Source organism: Typopeltis vanoorti, chromosome 19 (assembly GCF_054136105.1).
Source record: "Typopeltis vanoorti isolate ZY-2024b chromosome 19, IOZ_Tvanoo_1.0, whole genome shotgun sequence".
Taxonomy (NCBI): domain Eukaryota; kingdom Metazoa; phylum Arthropoda; class Arachnida; order Uropygi; family Thelyphonidae; genus Typopeltis; species Typopeltis vanoorti.
The window spans coordinates 93,229,388-93,250,723 of record NC_143567.1 but is presented as its reverse complement, the minus strand read 5'-3'; the positions used below and the strand labels follow the sequence as shown (position 1 = coordinate 93,250,723).

Here is a 21,336-nt window from a genome sequence, read left to right as displayed (position 1 = left end):
GGAAAAACGCGCAGAGGAAGAAGAAGATACAAAATTTTTATTGCAAAGTATTCTTAGCTACATTACAGGTTGCGAATTATCAGCTTCGACTTTCTAAAGCTAGCTTTTTTTTGTCGTTTGTTTTCATTGATTTTTGGAATACAATTTATTTATTTTTATAAGCCATTAACATTTTGATGATTTTTAGATTTTTTTTAAACTTTGGTTTGATATTGCATCCAAACTTAACTTTGATGCTTATTAATATTATGTTCTCGGTAAGACTTTTACGTAATACACCATTAACGGGAGTAACAATGGCTAACAAACAAGTTAAATGAATGGGATCATCGGTTGTCTCGCATGCAATTCATTTAAAGCTTCGAATAAGTCTTGATAAAACTAACTTAGTTTCTAACACACAAAATTTTATCCCGATACAGTTACGCGGTCCAGCACCAAAAGGAATAAACGCTATCGGATTAATTTCAGTTTTGTTTTCTGGTGAGAATCCGTCGGGATTAAAACCAGGGATCAGGCCAAATGCTAGTGTCGTGATGAATATGTCCCATACTGGTTCTACTATGGACACTCCTTTCGAAATTATTTGTCCATGGAAAGTTATATCTTTTGCGCATTCACGCTCAATGAAACTTGCCAATGGTGGATAAAGCCTAAGCATTTCATTAAGAACTTGATCCAGATATTGTAATTTCTGCACATCATCATATGTTGGGGTGACTCCATCAGGAATGCGACTAGCCAACTCTTAATGAAGCTTTTCTTGAATATCTTGATGCTTAATCAACATATATGATGTAAACGCCAGATTTGTTGATGTTCTTTCATATCCTCCTATTAGAAAAGTGAAAGCGTTAGCAATAATTTCTTGATTGGTCAGAGAGTACTTATTTCCATCTGAGTCATCTGAAAGATCGTGTATTGAAACAGAATCTAACATTAGCTGAAGAAAGTCTATTCCAGACTGAAAACAATAATTTCGCCTTTATTGAATAACTTGTTTCAGATTGGAGAAAATCATCGATATCATTCTTCCATTTTTCGAGAACTTTTGCAGTACCACGAGAGCTTTTGTGATTAAAGGACACATAGTAGCAATGTCAGTAGTATGGGTGGCACTTCTGACCAGATGAAGATCAAGATAAGATAAGGAATCGTGACTTGGATGTGTATTGTTATGAGTTGTAGATAAGTAAATGATTTGCGTATGGCATTATGGGTGATGGATAGTGATAAGATAAATTTTGGAATGTTTGGAATTTGGCTGGGGCTCCTCCTCTGTCCGGCACACCACATGGTGTGTTGGATTCGCGTATGGCATTGTGAGTGATATTTAGAGATAGCCAATCGTGACTTTATGTGTTTGGAAATTTCTGGGAAACATATGTCTCTCTTGATATCACATGGTGGTTTGGTTTGCCTATGGAATTGTGGGAGATGTTTTTGAGATAAGATATCTTGGAATTTTCCCAGGGTGACACACACACACATCCGTCATTGTCGTCATGTTTTGTTTTTGGTTGTCTATAGATGGCTGTACTAATTTTCCAATACATTTTGGGGTATTTCTTTCCTATGAAAGGGTGGGAATTCTTAGAGTAGAGTCGTGATGGCGGCAGTGATTTGGCTTTTCTGAATAATTTAATCATATGCTGGTGTCTCTCAAAGACACACACAGACATTAGTCATGAAAAGTCGCTAATGTGTCTATGTTGATGCTCTGATATGTATCCTATGATGATTCTTATGAAAAAAAAAAACTATTCGGTATTAGAATTATGCTTACCAAAACATACGAGCTGTGATTATTGAAATTACAATTATCAATTGTTATGTTAAGTTAAAAAAAAATTAACTTACATTTCTTTCCAGAATTGGAACACCTTGGTACTACTTGGTTTTCTGAATATTTCAAATACTTGATTTTTAATATATATTATTTACACAGAACACACACAAGTCTGAAAATGCAGTTGACTTTTTCATTATAGGTTACTGGGGCTAACATATATTTATATATGTATATTTATATTTATATATGTATATATATTTATATAGTTCAACTATGTAAAACTCATTTCCATTAGTCCCAATTGACTGTTGTCCTCTCAGCCTGACATTTATGTCACAGTAGGAATATATATATATATATTTTTTTTTTTTTATCACGATTATTATATTTGATTTACTTTCCAATACAAATAAATAATTATTTATTCTTATTTCAAATGAAAATTAGCTCAGAAAGAAAGAAAGAAAAAAATGTTTACCCACAAATAAATATATTTATGATCACAGCAAACAAGAAATTCATCAGCTTTTTCAAAGTTTTGAAATTCATCCAAATATTGTTTTCATCATTTGTTATCATTTAAATGATGAACGGTTCTGGCTATTAAGTTTGTTAATGTTTTTTTATTATTTTCTCTTTTGTTAAATTTGCACTGTTGTTCAAAGGTTCTTCTCATGCTTGTGGAATTGCCATCATGTGGTTTTTGACAAGGTGACTCTCATCTGAAAGTTAATTTTCATTTGGTGATCATTGGGAATTTATTACTGTAGTAAAATTAAGGGTTGCATATTTATTTTCTGAAACCAATACATATATTTCTGAGTATTATTAAAAGCACAGAATCTTTCGTTATGTTTCCAAAAGCATTTAAAAGTACACATTACGTTTTCACATTTTGGACATCCAATTTCATTTAAATCAAGTATCGGCCTCCCTATTAACCTCATTAATATTTTTGATTTTCCTCTTCCTTTGGTGAGTAATATTTGATATTTGCATGCTGATTCTATCATCCAATTTCTTAGTTTGTCCAGAGATAGTGAACTAATTTCACCACTTATTATTATTATTTCACTGATTATTAGCTTTGATCTTATATTTCATGTTAACTTTCTGTTACAAAATTCTGAACAATTAGAACTTTTCACAAAGAAACTTTCAAAGAATTTTTTGGGACACCCATTATTTTTACTGAACACAAACACCACAACACAATACAGCAGCTGCAGTGGATGAATGATTACCTTAAGTCCAAAGTCACTTGACTCTATGGTTTTTTTCTTATAGTACTGAGTACCCTCTCTATGCCCTATCCTGACCGTTCCTTCAAAAATGAACCTTTTGCACAGATGACTCAATGACATGTTTTCGCATGCTGTTGGATATACTGTTGGTGTGTGTTTTTCTTACTTTGTGTGGGAAAGGTAAATTTGTATTTGTGTTATCTGGAGAGTACAAACATTTTTTCTATACCAAACTTTAAGAGTTTAAGTCATGTTTTTGGGTTAATTTTCTGCTGTCTGTCTCTCTCTCTCTCTCTCTCTCTCTCTCTGCAAAACAATCAAATTCTAACAGTTCGGATTTTCGATTATGTGAACGAATTGTTTTCAGATAACTCAAACAATGTCAATAGGAAGCATTAGACAATTTCTAAAATAATCAATTACATGGATATCAGTTTTCAACACTTTTTTCCCTGTTCCTAACATTAATTTCAGAGTAGTGATTTTTTTACAATAATTAAACCGAATTGGATTAAGGTATAAATTTGTGGATTTAAATATCAATTTCTAATCAGAATAACTGAGTAAAAAATTCACTGTGGAAAAACAAAAGCACACATTTTTCATAAAACACTACAACACAATGCTATTTTCATGTAATGTAACCATGAAACAGTGAGTAAGAAAAATTTTATTCATTGTACTCTTTAGAAAATGTTAAGAGTGCAAACAAAATATTGTGAAATATTTTTAGGTAATTACATGTTTACAAATGCATATTTTATTTTGCTGAAATACTATTTACAAGTATATTCACAGAGAAAAATTCGAAAAAATGTAATTACCTAAAAATATTTCACAATATTTAATTTACACTCTTAACATTTTTTAAAGAGTTCAATGACTTAAATTTTTATTACTCACTGTTTCTTGGTTACATTTCATCAAAATAGCTGGTCATGCAAAAGAGTTTTTAAAACAAATACCATGGTAAGCACAGCTCCATACATTTGATATTGTGTCAGTCTGGAAATGACACCATACCTCCCTAAACATTCTGTGTATTCTTTTGTCACCAAATATACACAAACAGTTTTCATAAAATGTTCGTAAATGTCCAAAAATAAAGAATCTTTATCGAATCCAATAAAATCTTGAAAGTCTAATTTTACCATTGATGAATTTAAATGATTAGCGATAATTTTCCCCATGATACAAATAGCTGGTAATTCAGTTTCCAACGATAGTAAATGATTAGCAATATCGTACATTTTTGGTGAAAACCTCCTGGCTTCTTCACAACTAATAGAAAAACTTTACTTCCATCAGTTCCTGTATCATCAAGTATTAGTTCTCCATCTTGGCATTTCAGAATATAACACACACTGAGGTCCATTTCATAGTCAACTCTTCTTTGCACGTAGCTGAGGATATCAGACACTTCCTGCATAACTTTTCCCAAGTGGTCCTATAAAATAATAGTTTTCTCTCATGCTATTTTCCTGAAGAAAGAAAATTTCAATGACTTTTGTGGCTCACCCGTTATTTTACTTTACTTTCCTGGACACAAAACACCACAACACAATACGATAGCTGCACTGGATGAACGAATTGCCATAACTGCAATGTCAGCTTGACTCGTTTGTTTTTCCTTATAGTACTGTTTACCTGACCTTTAACCCTGACCTTTCCTTCCAAAATGAAACTTTCACACAGATGATTCATGGACATGTTTCTACATGCTGTTGGATATGATCTTGATGTAAGATTATCTTACTTTGAGACATCATAAGGGAAATCTTATCTCTGTGGCTTGAAGAGTATTCTATATTATTTGTCCTTATTATGTTAAGTATTTTATCCTCAAAAGTGTTTTTGATGTTAGACCATGTGACTAGTTCTCTCACTCATATATATCCGAAATTGTTGGGATGGGGAAAAATAGCATTAGGTGGTAGAAGTGAAAAGGTAGTCAAGAGGGTGACAGAGGTCTTCCCTGCAATGCTCTCCCACCCCACCCCAAACCCCATCATCCCCCTATTCTCCCCTCTCCTTCAGAAGATGTCTGCTCAGGCTAGTGGAGATGAGCAAGCTCATCATTTACAGATATCTTTTAGTGATGTCACCTCCAACTGATACTGAGAACTTTGGAGGAAAAAAAACGCTTTTTTTCCAAAATGTATTGGAAAATTAGTACAGCCATCTATAGACAACCAAAGACAAAACATGATGACAGTGATGGATGTGTGTGTCACCCTGGAAAAATTCCAAGATATCTTATCTCAAAAAACATTGCTCACAATTCCATAGGCAAACCAAAACACCATGCAATATCACAGAGAGACATATAATTTCCAAACACATAACGTCACGATTGGTTATCTCCCAAATACACCTGCAATGCTATATGCGAACCCAACTCACCACGTGATGTCCCTGACAGAAGGGGTGCCCCAGCAAAAATTCCAAACATTCCAAAATTTATCTTTTCACTCTCCATCAACCATAATGCCATACACAAAGCATTTACTTATCTACAACACATAACAATACACATCCAAGTCACGATTCCTTATCTTGATCTGGTCAGAAGTGTCCCACCAATCACAACACGATTCCTTATCCACTAATATATCTCCCTTTTCCATTCAAAACAACAAAGTCACTTATTTATGACTAACAAATTACATCACTTATTGATAACTAACAAATGACGTCACTTAACTACATATGAAAACAACACACAACTACGTCACGATTCCTTATCTTATCTTGATCTTGATCTGTTCAGAAGTGCCCCACCAATCACTATACGAATCCTTATCTCTACCATCACCCATAATTCCATACACGAACCAAAACACAAGAACTGAAGCCATTGACACATATGCCCCCTGGGAAATTCCAAACATTCCAAACTCATGACATCACATATACAATGACGTCATCATCTCAACAACCAATCACGTCACGATTCCTTATCTTATCTTGATCAGGTCAGAAGTGCCAGCCATACTACTAACGTCAAGAATAAGACTATTACACGAATCATGAAATCATTTGTTGCAGTAAACAAGGGATCGTTTATATTTTCTTGACATTTGACTTTCATTGCAAAGGCACTTTCAGTAATTATATCCAGCGTTAAGGTTTTATAAATGTAATGAGCATCAAACATGTCATTACTCTCTGACTTCTCTGTAATACTGTTCATGAAAATATCAATTTTTTTATTTATAATTTGAGCTAGATGTTTAATTTTATTAGTAGTAAATAACGGTGATAATGCTCTTCGAACAGTTTTCCATTTCTGATTCCGTAAAAATGGTATGCCATGAGCAAGATCTTAATTTGGGTATTGGGCGTATTGACGAAATTATGGACATCAGTAATCAAAATAGACTTTAGAATGTGCAGGTCCTATGCGGATTAGCTCCTACATAGAAACCAAAAATATTTCTGTTTTTCTTTTGCCAGTCGGATATTGCATGATTTGTCGTTTCAGCTTTGTGCAGTTCAATGACGTATTACGAGTACAGATTACCTGAAAAGAAATTTGGTTCTGGTCCAGGAATTTCATGGTATTTAAAGATTTGTAGAGTTCGATTTTACATTCTAAAATGGCTAGTTAGCCATTTTAGGATGTAAATGAATAGCACACAAAAGAAGATGATTCCTATGCTGTGAGCGGCACTTTTATGGAATAAAGTGGAATCCTTTCTTCAGTTAACTGCAAAGAACAAAAGGAATATATTAGAGAGAGACAAAATTCGTTTATGATTAAAATGTGAGTTTTTACTGAGTTCTACTTTAGATATTTAAAATTGATATACTTTTTGATGCATAAGCGTTTAGGCAAAAGAAGTAACATTTTACTTTGAAACATTCATTTGAAGCTTCTGTGTGTTCTCTGTTCCACCAGAATCCAATCTTCAGGTTTGCCAACATTTTTGGGATTATTAGCGGAGATCGATATAATGCATGTTTATCATAAAAATTCCTTAAAAATCGACGAGGTATTGTATTAATATTGAATATTAATTGTATCGGAGTGTACTTTGTTTTTTTTTACAAAATTCAAAAGAGATGAGAGGCTGTTTCAAAGAATAACAGCAGAGGAGATGAATATGAACAAAAGGAAGTTTTTTTTTTGTGTGTGTGTGTGTGTGTGTGAATTTGAAGTGAAACTGTGAATTGGTGGTGACTAGCCACTGCACGTGTTTTAACAGTTTTACAAGTGAATGGGATTAACTGTGCAAACTGTGATGAATCGGTGAACAGTGCCTATATTAATATCCCTAGCATATAGCAAACAACAAGAATTTATTGTAGAGTTTATAGTTCAGAGGTAAGAAAAAAAGTGCTAATTCTTGGAAAGCATTTAAGATTGATTGCAAGTTAGAATTTTCCGATTCTTTTTTTATTTTGATGGCGCAAAGACATCGAAGGCCATACTGTTCCAGGAGACAGCAGCGCATATGGTAAACAGTTAGTAGGATAGTCACAAACACCCATGTCTTAGACGGGATTCGAACCACAGCCTTTTGGCTGGAGAGTGGGTACGCTAGCCACTCAACCAACCAGATTGGCGAAGTCTCCGAAGAACAGAAACTCTGTTGTCTCTAAAAATTTCATGTAAATTTCAGTTTTGGAGAAGTATATCTGCAATTTTTTCTTGGGAAATAGAAGTAGGATTGCATTTCTTAGAATATCCAGAACACCACTAAATTAATGTCAGGTTGTAAAAATCGGTATTATAAAAGGCTTGTTGCCATTTGTATAGTGCAAGAACTGTCAAATGCGTCAAAAGGCGAATGCAGTATTCTATTTTATAAGTAAAATTGTATATCGATTTGTAGTCAACGGCAGAGCTTTACAGATGAAAGGAAATTAAATTTAATTTCCTTTCATCAAATTTCAAGTTCCAATCATCCAAACTGAATAATTTGTCATTCTCAAAAATTTTCCCTTAATTTTGTCCTTTCCGGCGACTTGATTTAAACCAAAATTGTCAGATAATGTATAGAGTGACGAACAGGAAATGTTTGGGCAAATTAGATTTGAGAATGGAGAGCGGGTGATCATTATGGACGATTTCACTCATGACAAAATAGTTTGGATACAGAAAGTAATATGTGGCAATTAAAAAAAAAGTAAGTTTCTGGAAATCTGAGAGACAAATGTCTTAGACAACAGGTGCTGGGGTACTTATACTCTGTATGCCTATACACCTCTCAGCGTTGCATAGGCATGCACAATATAAGAAGAATATTTAATCAGCAAGATAAACTTGATTTAATTTCATTTGGTGTTCATTACTTTGTAATAATACATTTTCATTGGAATTTGCAATGGACGGAGACACTTTAGAGAGGGTGCAAATATCCTTTATTTCTGCAATATTATTACAATTTGTGTTGAAATTTTCACAGAACTGGATCCATTCAATTTTTAATAATGTGCATAAATAACTATAACCTTTCCCGTTTGGGGAAGTTATCTTACTCAATTCCCTTCATGGTGGTGCCAAATTATTTATTATTTGATAATGATTTCAGTGTCATTTGTTTGAATTTTATTAATAAATTCAGATTATAATAATAATTTCTCCTCCTATGTAGCCCGATCTGAAATTATTTATTCAATTGAGGAGACTCAATTGAAAATATTTTCAATTGTTATTCCATTTTTACTTTTCTCTTCAACTGTAAGCACTGTCCTTACAGTGCTTACAAGTATTGTTCAAGTAATTTATTTCCAACTTAAGTGAATTCTTATGTTAATTATGCATAAAATATTAATTATTATGCATAATGTATTAATATATTTTACTTATATATTTATTTAGTATTCATAATATCAATTATGCATAATAATATTAAGTAAATAAATCAATATTTTTAGAAATACCGCTGCTGTTGCTGTTAATCATAATAATAATTATGGTCACTCCACAATATTCCACTTGTCCTATTGGTCTTATTCAAACATTCATTATTGAAACATTAATGCAATACGTCGTCATATTTATTTGTTTTCTTACTCAGTTGTTTATTTTAAATAGTAAGTACGGATACTGTATCCTTCTAAAATTAACTCTTCATAATTTTCTGGTACGCTGTAGACAGCCTTAAGAATTCATATTCAGGTAGGAATCGTTCTTGTTATTTTCTTTCTTTTCTAAAATATAATTTTCCGCGCAAATTAAACAGCGATCATCTTTAAAAAAACGTTTTTTGTTTTAATCTTAATTGACTTGTAATAAAAAATACACGACTCATACCAGTTCTTAATGAAGGAAAAAAAGAGCAGGGATTTGGTGTTAAAAAATGCAGAATGAAAACTACATCACAAAATACATACCTTCGAATACTTTCTTAACTTGTCACTTGCCCTAAACCGAACTACGTAGATGTTACATAAGATTTAATTTGAAAGTTACATCACAATCCAAAATGATTAGTTTAATCATGCAGACGCGCTCTAAATAGCTATCGTCTTTACTGTTTCACAAATGCCACGTAACAAGACGATGAACTGTTCTGAACACAAACCGAATTTATAGTTAACGTTTTTTATTTATTTATTTATTCATTTATTCTATACGGCTGAATTTTGAGTGATATTGATGGTTTAGCGACCTTGACTCTCCTTCGCAGCATGTTGTACGTTTGAGTAAAGCCTATTGGACGAGAAGGTTTAACTAACTTGTTCTATGAGATGCTGCACGCAACGATTCCAATGGAAATTTATAGAGCGTCACAAATATTTAATTATATATTAAAGTACATGTTTTTAGAAGGACAACGACGTTTTTTCCCTTCTAAATTAAAACCAGTATTCCGAGTATTATAATGATTATCAGAATTAATATTAATGACTAACGCAGAAGAAATTAATTGGCCAAGCGTTATCAACAAAATGCCACAATACATGTGATTAAGGAACGAAAGTTACAAAACGTAGAGAGATTCTCTTACATAGAAGAAAACGTCTATCATTATATGATTAAAGAGAAAAATGACTTCTACTCCATAATCATATTAACGTAAGTTATGGAAATTAGCTATTTTAAAAAAATAAAAATTATAGAAGTAAATGACACCCCATAATTATAGAGTTTTTCGAGGAAGTAATGAAGCTGAATTTGAATAAGAATGAATAAGAATTAGAATAAACAATGAGGAGATTACATCATCGTGTTCTGGTTAAGAAACATTATTAGGCAACTGAGTTTAAGAAAATATAGGAAATTAATCGCATCACTTTTCATAATATGTCGAGAAGTTTTAAAATATGAAATTGCTAGGGATCAAAGCTTTAGTTTCGGTATGAATTACTTCCAAAGCAACTTAGGCAATAATACTACATTTTCTCTTTTGTCCAAATTTCTAAGCGCTCCCAAAAATTTCATGAAATTCAGTAGTCACCAAGTCTGTTCTGGAGATTTATCTTTTAGCAAAGTATCGCCGGCTTCTATAGCCTAATTGGGAAGCTCTATTTTATGGTAGATCAAGAATGAGAGTCCTTTCACATCAGATAGGATTTTGCTGGTGGCTTTAGTGGATGTTACGACAGGTTTGGTTTGTAAATGTTTTGACAGTAATTCAACGTGTGCAGGAGGATTTCATTCGAATCTTCTGTGATGCTTCCATTATCTTTTGGTAAGAAAAGATGGTGGATCCTTGTAGGGTTTTCTAATGAAAATAGTATTTTGTATCTGTGAAGTTTATATATCCACTTCGTGATTTTATTAAGCAACCTCTTACATGGTTTTCAAAATGTGAAACTTTTGTTCTTTTAAGGAGTAGTATTTTTCTGCGATCGGATGTTATTTTTCCTGTTGTTGCTTCAGTTGGTGTAAGGCTGACTACTTGCTTAGATTAAGTTGATAACCTACTACTGCGCGAATATATTAACTTATTTATTTATTTATTGTATAGGTAAAGAGCAGGTTTAATTAAAATTCAAAACAGTCTTAAAGAACAGAATATATAAAATACAAGAGTAAGCCATTGCATATAGTGAGTGGTCATTTGCATCATAAATTTATATCCAAATTCACCAGCCACTCAACGTCTTTTGTTTATACGCTCATTACGTTCGATGGGCTGCCACGGAAGGCTCATAAGCTGTATTCATACATAATGTGAGCCATTGTCTGAACAGATGTTCGATAGTCACCAAATGGAGTCGAAATCATGACTCAGGAGTGCAAGCAAGCATGCCTCGCTCCTACCTTGTCGGTTCGCCAGGAGCAATGATTAAATCGGAAATATTAAATCTCTCATCTATCAGCTGTTCTGCAGTTTTCAAGAGGGGAGGGGCATGTCAAGATTTAAGTGTGGATCAGGAGTTGTGGACTGTTCATGATATTTGCATATTCTCTTTGAAGGGATTGCTCCCTGCATAGATGTGGTGAAGTGATATTTCTCAAAACTGGGACCCAGCGTAGTGGAGTCGGTGTGATTTTCCTTGCCACGACTCTCATGCTGATGTTCAGTTGGGTATCGACTTTAAAGGTGTATGTCATTCAGCCACAGAGGTAACCGATATGCGGCAGGGACATAGACCAGGCTGATGGCTGCAGTCCGGAGCACCTCCTCTGGCAATCTTCTGAATGCTGTTGTCGAATGCCAGTTTAGCTGAGAGTGTTAAGATGCGGATGAAATATCATGATCCTGTCTAATGTGATCTCCTTAATACTTAGAGTTTGGGTGGTACTTTATCAAATTTTGTGTTTCTCGTGGGCCTGTTTACGATAGAGTTGAAAACAAGACACCTCCGTATTTACTTATGTTTTTCCATAATCTCCCGTTCCTAAAATATGTAGCATAGCCAGATCTCTTGTTAATATATTATCTGTCATCACTTTTAGTCGTTGATCTTGAGTTGCGATTGCCAGGTCGTAGGCATAAGCAAATTCCTGAAGATGGTAGAGGATAAATCACTGATATGCACATTGAAGAGCGGCGCCAGAAAAAAGCCTCGAAGAGACCATTGTTAAATCTAGTGAAAACCTGGAAGACACGAGTAGTGAGTTAACTATAGTATAACTTTTTGCATGGTATTATACGAAATAAATTAAGCATGCCATGCCTACACACAGTGTTGTACGTTGCTGAAAACATCCATAAATGCTATAGATGCTTTCAAGCATTTTTGAAAGCCCTGTTCTATATTTTATCTAAGAGCGAGCATTCGTGTGTGTGTGTGTGGGGGGGGGGTAGAGATGTTCCCGTTGGGTGCATTTAAAAGCACCCGTTGGGTGCTTTTAAATTATCAACAGCGATACTGTATGCCAAATTCCCACTTCATGGATTCCTGGCAGTTGAGAGCAGGATATGTGTTGAAAGCGCAAAATTGGCTGCTTTAGCCGAGAGTTCCATGATCACCGCCACGAGACATCCGGATCAAAATCTACAACAGTTCAAGGCCCAATAGTGCGAGTACTAGAGCTGAACGTGGAAGGTAAGCTATAACAAGTGCATGGTTTTGGGAAAACTGCTTCTGAAAGAGAGTATTTGATACAGTCATTGTACAAGAAGCGCATATTGAAGACCTGTTGAATGCCGGTAGAAGATATAGACTGATGTTCAAAACCTAAGGACGAACACAATTTCTGAAGAATACAACTTCAAATTCAGACGAATGAGCTTGTGGCAGTTTGCTTAACTGACGATTTCGAGTAGATAACGGGTACTAAGTAGCCCCTAGTCGTAAAGTCATACCTTCACATTAATTGCCTTGGTATTTTATATCCAAAGTACATTGCTGTGATTAGAGAAGTGTGACATTCACCATTTATGGAAGTTTCATCAACTGGACCCATCCCTAGAAATGATACCAACGTTGAACTAATACTACGTACGCAAAATGTATTGCTTAAACTTAGAAATAAATGATTAATCAAGTATATAATTTCTTTGCGAGTTTAATTTAGTTTCTAACCAACTGCAGTCAAATTGGGCTACAAAAGAAGTTCGATACGCGCTTAAAATTATCGAAATCAAAAATGGAAGATAAAACTTCAGTCATTAAACACAGATGACATACGTTGAGGAAAATGTCCAAATCTCTACTCTACTCACAGACCGTCAACCTCTCCCACCAATCCATGGTGAACGTGGTATGGTTTACCGTGACGTAGAAAAAAATTGAAGCTTTTGCCGGTGGGCGCCATTTCGAAGTGTTAGTATGAAGTTTCATTCTTTTTTTAAATTTTTGTAAACGAATTAATTAATAATAATTAGGTAAGTCAATAAAATCACTGCAAATTTATAGTTAGAAAAAGTTACAAATTTACAAAAATTCTTGTAAATTCTTTCCACATGCTTATGACAAAAATAAAAATAAATAAATAAATTGCCATTTGTTTGGGGGCGCCCATTTCAGCTTTGCAGGCGACGTCCAGCCTAGCGCCGGCCCTACATAACACTACTAGATATAAACTACTGTATAAACCAAGAATCATTCTCCTACCAGATACGAAATTTGTATACTGTATTTTGTAGGGAAGCTGCAGAAAGAATTTTTTTGAATTTATATTTAATTAAAACAACACATGGAACCACACACACAACAACAACAACAACTACTACTACGAGACCTTGTAATGGTTTTCGTAGTAAAATTAAAATTATAACAGTAAAAAATATATATATCAAACGATCTTGAATCTAAAAACTACTGTGGCCTTTTCTACCATTACCACGAGGGTATTAGGGAAAGTGCACACTAGTATGAATTTATAATACAGTTGAAAATTGTTCAGAGTAGAATTTTCCATAGCAGATAATTGTTTGTTTGTTTGTTTTTCGAGAAAACTCATGATATCCGAGACAGAGTGACGTTATTCAAAGAACTCTATCAAGTAATGGTGCACTTGAAAAAATATTATGCGTGTCTCGAAAGTTCATTAACGTTTCCTAACACGACCTGTTTCTGGTTTACCTGCTTCTTGACATATAATTTTGTGTTGCCTAATTTTTCGTACAAATAGCTCGATTGAAACCAAAATTGAAATTATATGACACATTTTAATGGAGATCTGAAATACTAAGTTTCCTTTTATTCTGCTTGGTACAAAATTATTATTAGTAGTAGTACGATTGTTTTATCAAATTTTCCCATTAACCGACGGGGGGGGACTGTATCTTAAATCCCAATTTCTTTTATTAAATGCTATTCATCTAGATCGAAGTTATTGAAATATATATATTTTCGACAAGTTCTGAACTTTGCATACCCTGCAAATGTTTCGATCAAAGAAAAGGTGGAATGGGTTGAACAAATTTAAAAAAAAAATACGGAAAGAAGGATTCAAAATATCAAATTCAGTAAATCTGTCCAACGAATTTTCCGGAACGAATATTACAGGTCCTTACATGCTTTGCGAAACATATTTGAATACGAATGTCCAATCGTATATTCATCTGTGACTGTGAAATCAAAGGAAAGTGCGAAGTACGAAGTAAAAATAAAGAAATGGTTCGAGACAGGAACGTAAAATACACTTTGGTTAACTGCAGTTTCTTAAATCAGGCTTATCGATGAACTTAGAAATAGGAAAATATCTAAATACGATATTTAATACTACTTTGGTTTATTTTTATATTTTATTTATTATTATTATTTTTTCACTTCAGTATAGTTATGTTGGGGGGTGGGTATTTACTACAAAACCGCATTCCCACAAGATTTACTAGTACTGTGGGTGATGTGCACAGGATGAGTGATTTATTTAGTATAACGTATCATGCAAATAAAGGAAAGGAATTTTTAAATTTACTTTTTGATTGTCTTACAAACTTTTTTTAACACGTAGCATTGGCATTATCATGATGCATTATCTTCGAGTATATTATCTTGTGCGGAGTTGTACAAAACGTTAGATAAGATTCATCTGTTAAATTGATTAGAATGTTCAGCTCGACTGTACTGGAGAACCAACCATTGGTTTTATTGATTGCATAATAACTTGATGCAGTTAAAGAGTAAGCTGATTTTTTGGCAGTTTTTATTCTATAGGAGACTTTCGAATTTTTATAATTACGTCTCAAGTGACCTTGATATTCGGTGAACGTAGATGTTTTTATGATTAGAGTATTAACAGCCTGTTACTTGTGGAGAGTAAATAAACCAGTTTTGTTGTGTGGATCTGACTCACCACTGTATTGATTTTTTACGTTTTGTTGAAAATTGTAATGCTATTTTTATTTATTTATTATTTATTTATTTATTTATTTTTGGAGAGGGGATTTCAGTGTTTTAATACTGAAGAATAAACTTGAGATAGATAATTGCCTACATAAAATCTCCCTTCTAGGGAAGACAACTTTTCAGAATACTACGATCGCTGGTGCCAGAGAAAAAAAAGAAATTAATAATACTTAGGTGGAGTTAGTTAAGAAATGTTCGGTTTAGGAGTAAGAATTGGAGGATTAGAATATTAATGATTACACAACAATAATTCAATATCGCTGTTAAACGACATTTTTATTTACAGAAAGCATTATCAGTAAAATGTGACATTATACGTGATTGTGGAATAAAATCCATAAAACATAGAGATAATCTGTATATTGCAGTGACCTTGAGCACATATGCTCTTCAATACACGTTTAAAGTAAAGTTTTTACACTTTTCATAATCATATTTCATTATTATAGACAGTTATTTTAAAGAACCACTATGAAACGTTTATACAGCATAATTATGAAACTTTTTATAAAAAACCCATGAAGCTGAATTTGAATAAGATTCATTCAGATAAGGTCACTATTCTAGTTGAGAAATATACTTAAAAGATCATTTCTTAAAAAAATCTAGTAGTTAAAAAAAAACAAGATGAAAATCCCTGTTTATACGGTCCTTTAGAAACCTTTTGGTTTCTAAAGGACCGTATAAACTATATAAAACATATATAAGATTAATAAAAACATTGAAAATATCCTTAGCCCGCCCACGGCACTAATGTATTATAGGTAATGTATTATAGGTCGTAGTATTCTGAAAAAACGTTTGTGTGTGGAAGCCAGGGAAAAATACAATGCCTACTAGTTTGTAATAAAAATGGTAAACTTCTTTAACTGTAAAGCGTAGCTCTTACTTATTTATAACCTTATTAAGAGCCACATGAAACTCATGTTTCAGTATATTTCAAAGTTATATATATATATAGATGGTAAATTTGAGTAAACTATGTCTCGTCAGAGTCTGGAAAATTGGGTAGCAAAAAAAAAAAAAGATTTATGTTAACTACAGTTTTATTTTAAGAATACTCGTAAAGATTCTTAAATATAACAATATTGAAACATTATATTTTTGGTGCATACAGTGTGGTATTCTAAACTGGGAAGGAATCTGTCCACCACTGAACTTCTGATATCCCTATAACATAAATTATTATGCATAATCTAACTATCAAAATGTATGGAAATATCATCAGGAGCACTAAATATACCTTATTAAATAATCTGTCCTTTATATGTTTACACGTCGATAGAATTCAGCAGTTTATAAAGCCTGAAGCCTGATAACAATATGTAAGCTTTAAACTAGATGCATTTTAGTACAACAGTGTGTGTGCGTGTGTGTGTATGTGTGTGTACCGGCCGGTTTTGAGTGACGAAAAACCCGAGTTTCTGGGAGAAAAATATCCCTATGAGAGGCAGGGAGCTCCATAGACTAAAAAGCTTCCTTATGTTCTTTTTCTTAATCACCTCCAAGAAGAGTGTTGCTTCATCAGGGTAAACACAAAATATGAATGAAGGTTAGCAACTGTAAACTAAGAATATTAACCAGCAAAGTATACTCTTTCTTCTCAAAGAAATAGTATTGGGTTATTAACTCTCCTCGATAAATATGTATTCTCTCAAATAAATAATGAACAAACAGTACACCTGTCTGGCCCTAACAAAAAAGAATCAAGCCATCCAAGTATAGAATTTAATTAAAAATAATCTGAACTATCGGAAATAACGTATAGATTCAGAAATTGAAAAATATCATTGCAATGGACAATTATCATAATGAAAAATGAACCGTGCGCAAACATGGTCGGTTAAAGCGGGGAGTTCCATAGACTAAAAAGCTTCCTTATGTTCTTATTCTTAATTAGCTAAAAGCGTGTTGCTTCCTCAGGATAGACACGAAATATAAATCCAAGGTCAACAACTGTAAACTAAGAAAATTAACCAACAAAATATACTGTTTCTTCTCAAAGAAACAGTATTGTGTTATTAACTCTACTGGAGTCAAAGACTTATATTATGATTTTCTGACTATACTAGTCATCTTTCTTGCTTGAACTTTGTATTCCTCATGCAACTGTTCACCACCTTTCATTCTATACTTTTCACATAATCTCTTTTTTATCTGCAATTCATTCTTATTCTTAGTGGTCATCCATTTTACTCCAATTTTTTTATTTTTTTTTCCACGCGTGTAATACACTTTGCTACTGCTTTCAACAAATGGCCCTTAACTAGCTTCCATTCACCACTAACCTCTTTCCCCTCTAATTCCTCCCTCCTTACCACTGTCCCAAGTTGATTTCTACGACTATTAAAAACTCCTGCCTTATAATTCTACATGATTTCCTTTCTCTGGCAAGCCTGTGCACTTCCCCGATCAACACCTCATAGCCACTTTCACCAAGCGGCAGCAAATATGACATTCTAGTCACCATCAAATCCTCTGGCGCTATAACCAAACTATATTTCCATAATTGAAATCATCCACATTCCACTCATCAAGCCAATTTGTCCTAACATTTTCTATTCATTCTCCTCTATATTCCCTGGACTATGACCACATTCAACTATATATTTGATCCTGCTAATCTCTAATTCACACCTACACCCTCAAAGTCACGCGCATTATATCCCTCCTGGCTCTCTATTCTTAAAGAGCATCAACTACCATAAACAATATTCCTCTACCTCGTTTCTCCCCATATCCTTCCGGAATATAGTATATCTTTCTACCTCTATTCCTGTCAAGACATCGTCCTCTCCACCCAGATAACCTGGCAAGAAGCAGAAAAGCAGGCACTCCACCAGCTCAAAAACGTGCAACACCCCTTGAAGAAGGGATCTATCAGCTAACATCACACAGCTCATATGCTGCAGCAGTCACCTCAAAGGCTAAATCAGCAGAACCTATGCCCAACAGTCAGAACACAGCTGCTATCATAGCCGCCACCCTAGGGGAGATGCTAACGGCTTTCAGCAAGACTAACCCCAATCAGAGTGATACAAACAAATTCTTAAAAAACACTCAAGTCATCTTCACAATGATAAGCAATGAATAATACACCTGGTTCGAACTTCATACAGATCGCATTTTGGAATGCCAACGGCCTAAACAACAAACTCCTGGAACTACAAGAATTTACAGCAAGACATAGAATAGACATCCTCTTAATCAACGAGGCGCACCTTCGGCCCTGCGACAACCCCAAACTAAGGAACCACGCACTACTTAGGAATGACAGACTCAATGCCAGAGAAGGTGGAACGGCTATCTTTGTCAAAAAAGACATAAGATAGAACGAGATCAAGAAGACAACGATTACACACCTGGAAGAAACTGGAATTGAGATACACACCAACAATGCAGGTAACCTAAAGCTATATTCAGTCTACAACCCTTCAGGCAAACCACTACTAGCCTCGGATCTCTCCCAGCTCCTCGACACAAACGAAGCAACAATTGGGGCGGGAGACCTAAACGCAAAACATCCTGCATGGAACAGCAGGAACTCCAACAACAACGGGAACAGCCTACACACGTTCGCTATGACAAGAAACATCATCATAGCAGGTCCCGCCTAACCAACACACTACGGACCGATGGGAAGACCTGATGTGCTGGATATAGCCATTTTTAGGAACACCTCGCACCAATTCCGGTTACAGGTAGTCAATGATCTTAGCTCCGACCACAATTCGGTACTAATAAGCCTAGGTGGGGAAACAGAAATCATCCCCAGGCAATCCTCCACAAATTTCAAAAAGCTGAACGCTACTCTCTGCAACCTCACACGACCCGTTCCAACCATCTCCTCACCTGAAGAAATAGGTACAGCGATCAGAAAACTGGAAAGCACAATCCAAGCTGGCCTAGCAGCAGCTTCCACCGTTACCACTCCAGCTCAAGCCAACCTGCTCCCAGAAGAGATTCTAAAGCTCATCCGCAGCAAAAACAGGATCAGATGCCGTTACCATACAACCCTATCTCCCCAGGATAAACAAGAGCTAAACAGGACAACAAACCTAGTCCGATATGCGATCAAAGATCACAGGAACCAGCTGTGGGAGAAGAAGCTAGGCTCCTTAAACACCAAAGACAACTCATTGTGGAAAAAGACTAAAGCCCTTCGCAGCAACTGCCCCAACATTCAGCCAATCCAGGGAGAAAGGGGAATGGCCTACCGAGACGACGAGAAAGCAGAAGCCTTCACGGACGCCCTGGAACTGCAATTCAGCCCAAACTATGCGCATGCGGACTTGCACTTCATTGAAAAAATACACAGGCATATCCGCTGTGCACTCCATCAAACCAGCAGCCAAGAAAACACAACTACGCTACACCAAAGGAAGTACACCAAATCATCAAGAGCCTCAACAACAGAAAGGCCCCAGGTCCTTACGAGATTTCAAACCAAACCATAAAAGCATTCGCCCATAAAACAGTTATGCATCTAGTGGCGATCATCAACGCGATGCTAAGACTCAACTACTTCCCCACTTGCTGGAAACGGGCAGATGTAATCCTCATCCACAACCCCGGAAAAGCACCTCAATTCCCCCAGAGCTACAGACCTATCAGCCTCCTATCAAATCTGGGAAAAATAGCGGCAAAGATAATTCTGAACCGCCTGCAAAACGAAACGGACAAGATCGACCTAATCCCAAAAGAACAATTAGGATTTTGCGAAGGCCACTGCACAACCCAACAGGTCCACAGACTTATAGAATTTATAACTACTGGATACAACTGGAAACAACACACAGGTGCAATCTTCCTGGATGTGGCGAAAGCCTTTGACAAAGTATGGCACAAAGGCCTCATCCACAAACTAATAGCTGCAAAATGCCCACTAAACCTCGCCAAAATCATAGAATCCTATCTGAAAGACCGAAAATTTCAAGTTAAGCTACGTGGCCTCAGATCCTCCATGAAAAGCATCACAGCAGGTGTCCCGCAAGGCTCCCTCCTATCGCCACTACTCTTCCACATTTTCATCTCAGACATACCAAACACAGTATCAACCACCATGGCTTTCTATGCATACGACATGGCAATACTGACCAGATCACTCAGGCCACACAACGACTACAAGAACCAGCAACAAATCTTGAAGAAAGGAGATATGAATGGAGGATAGATGTCTACGCTGACAAGAGTATGGCCATACTCTTTACAAGAAGGAAAGCAACCCACCACGGAGCAATCACGATGTTCAACACTGATATTCCATGGCAAAAAGAAGTAAAATACCTGGATATCAAACTGAATAACCGACTCAGCTTCAACCCCCACATCTCACATGCCTGCAACAACGCCAACTCAGCAATAGCTCAACTCTACCCGCTACTCAACCGAAGAAGCAAAGTCAGTACAGAAAACAAACTAACAATATACAAAACAGTCATCAGACTCATACTAATGTATGGATCGCCAGCATGGAGCCACACCTCCCCAGCAACATCAAAAGAATAGAGGTACTATAAAATAAATGCCTCCGAATGATCTTCGACGCCCCGTAGTTTGTTAGGACTCTCCACCAAGATGGAAACATGCCAGACATATTTTCGTATCTCAACCAGACTACTGCCAAGTACTTCGCCCAGGCATCACTCCATCCCAACCAACTCATTCGTGATGCATCAAATTATGATGAAAACGACAGATGGAGACACAAACGCTTGAAGGCAGCTCTGATCTCGCTTCAAACGATTCTACACAGCCCTAATTCGGGCGAGCCATGCGCTCAAATATTTCTCATTACCAATAATCACAATCTAGCGATGAAGGGATAAAAATCCAAGGGATTGACGTCCATCTCGCCATTTAAGTTAACAGTTAACACGAGGCTTTTTTTCTCAGAGTTTTTCTTCACGAGTCTTCTTATATGTCTCACGCGGTTTTCCCGAGTGACGTGTTAAGAGTTTTCTCCGTCTGACACAATAAGGAAACAAAGTGTGCGGGATTTCGATTCCGTGTTCCTATTGTAAGAAATGAGGAACGCCGTTTAGTTAAAGGAAAGAAGATAAAGTCAGTGTGTTTCATCATCCAATGATAGTAACGAGA

General features: G+C 35.4%; 1 pseudogene; it reads right to left on the bottom strand.

The window, feature by feature from the left end:
* Positions 1–349: 349 nt before the first annotated feature.
* On the bottom strand, positions 350–20,301 carry LOC150096355 (uncharacterized; annotated as a pseudogene).
* Positions 20,302–21,336: the final 1,035 nt, after the last annotated feature.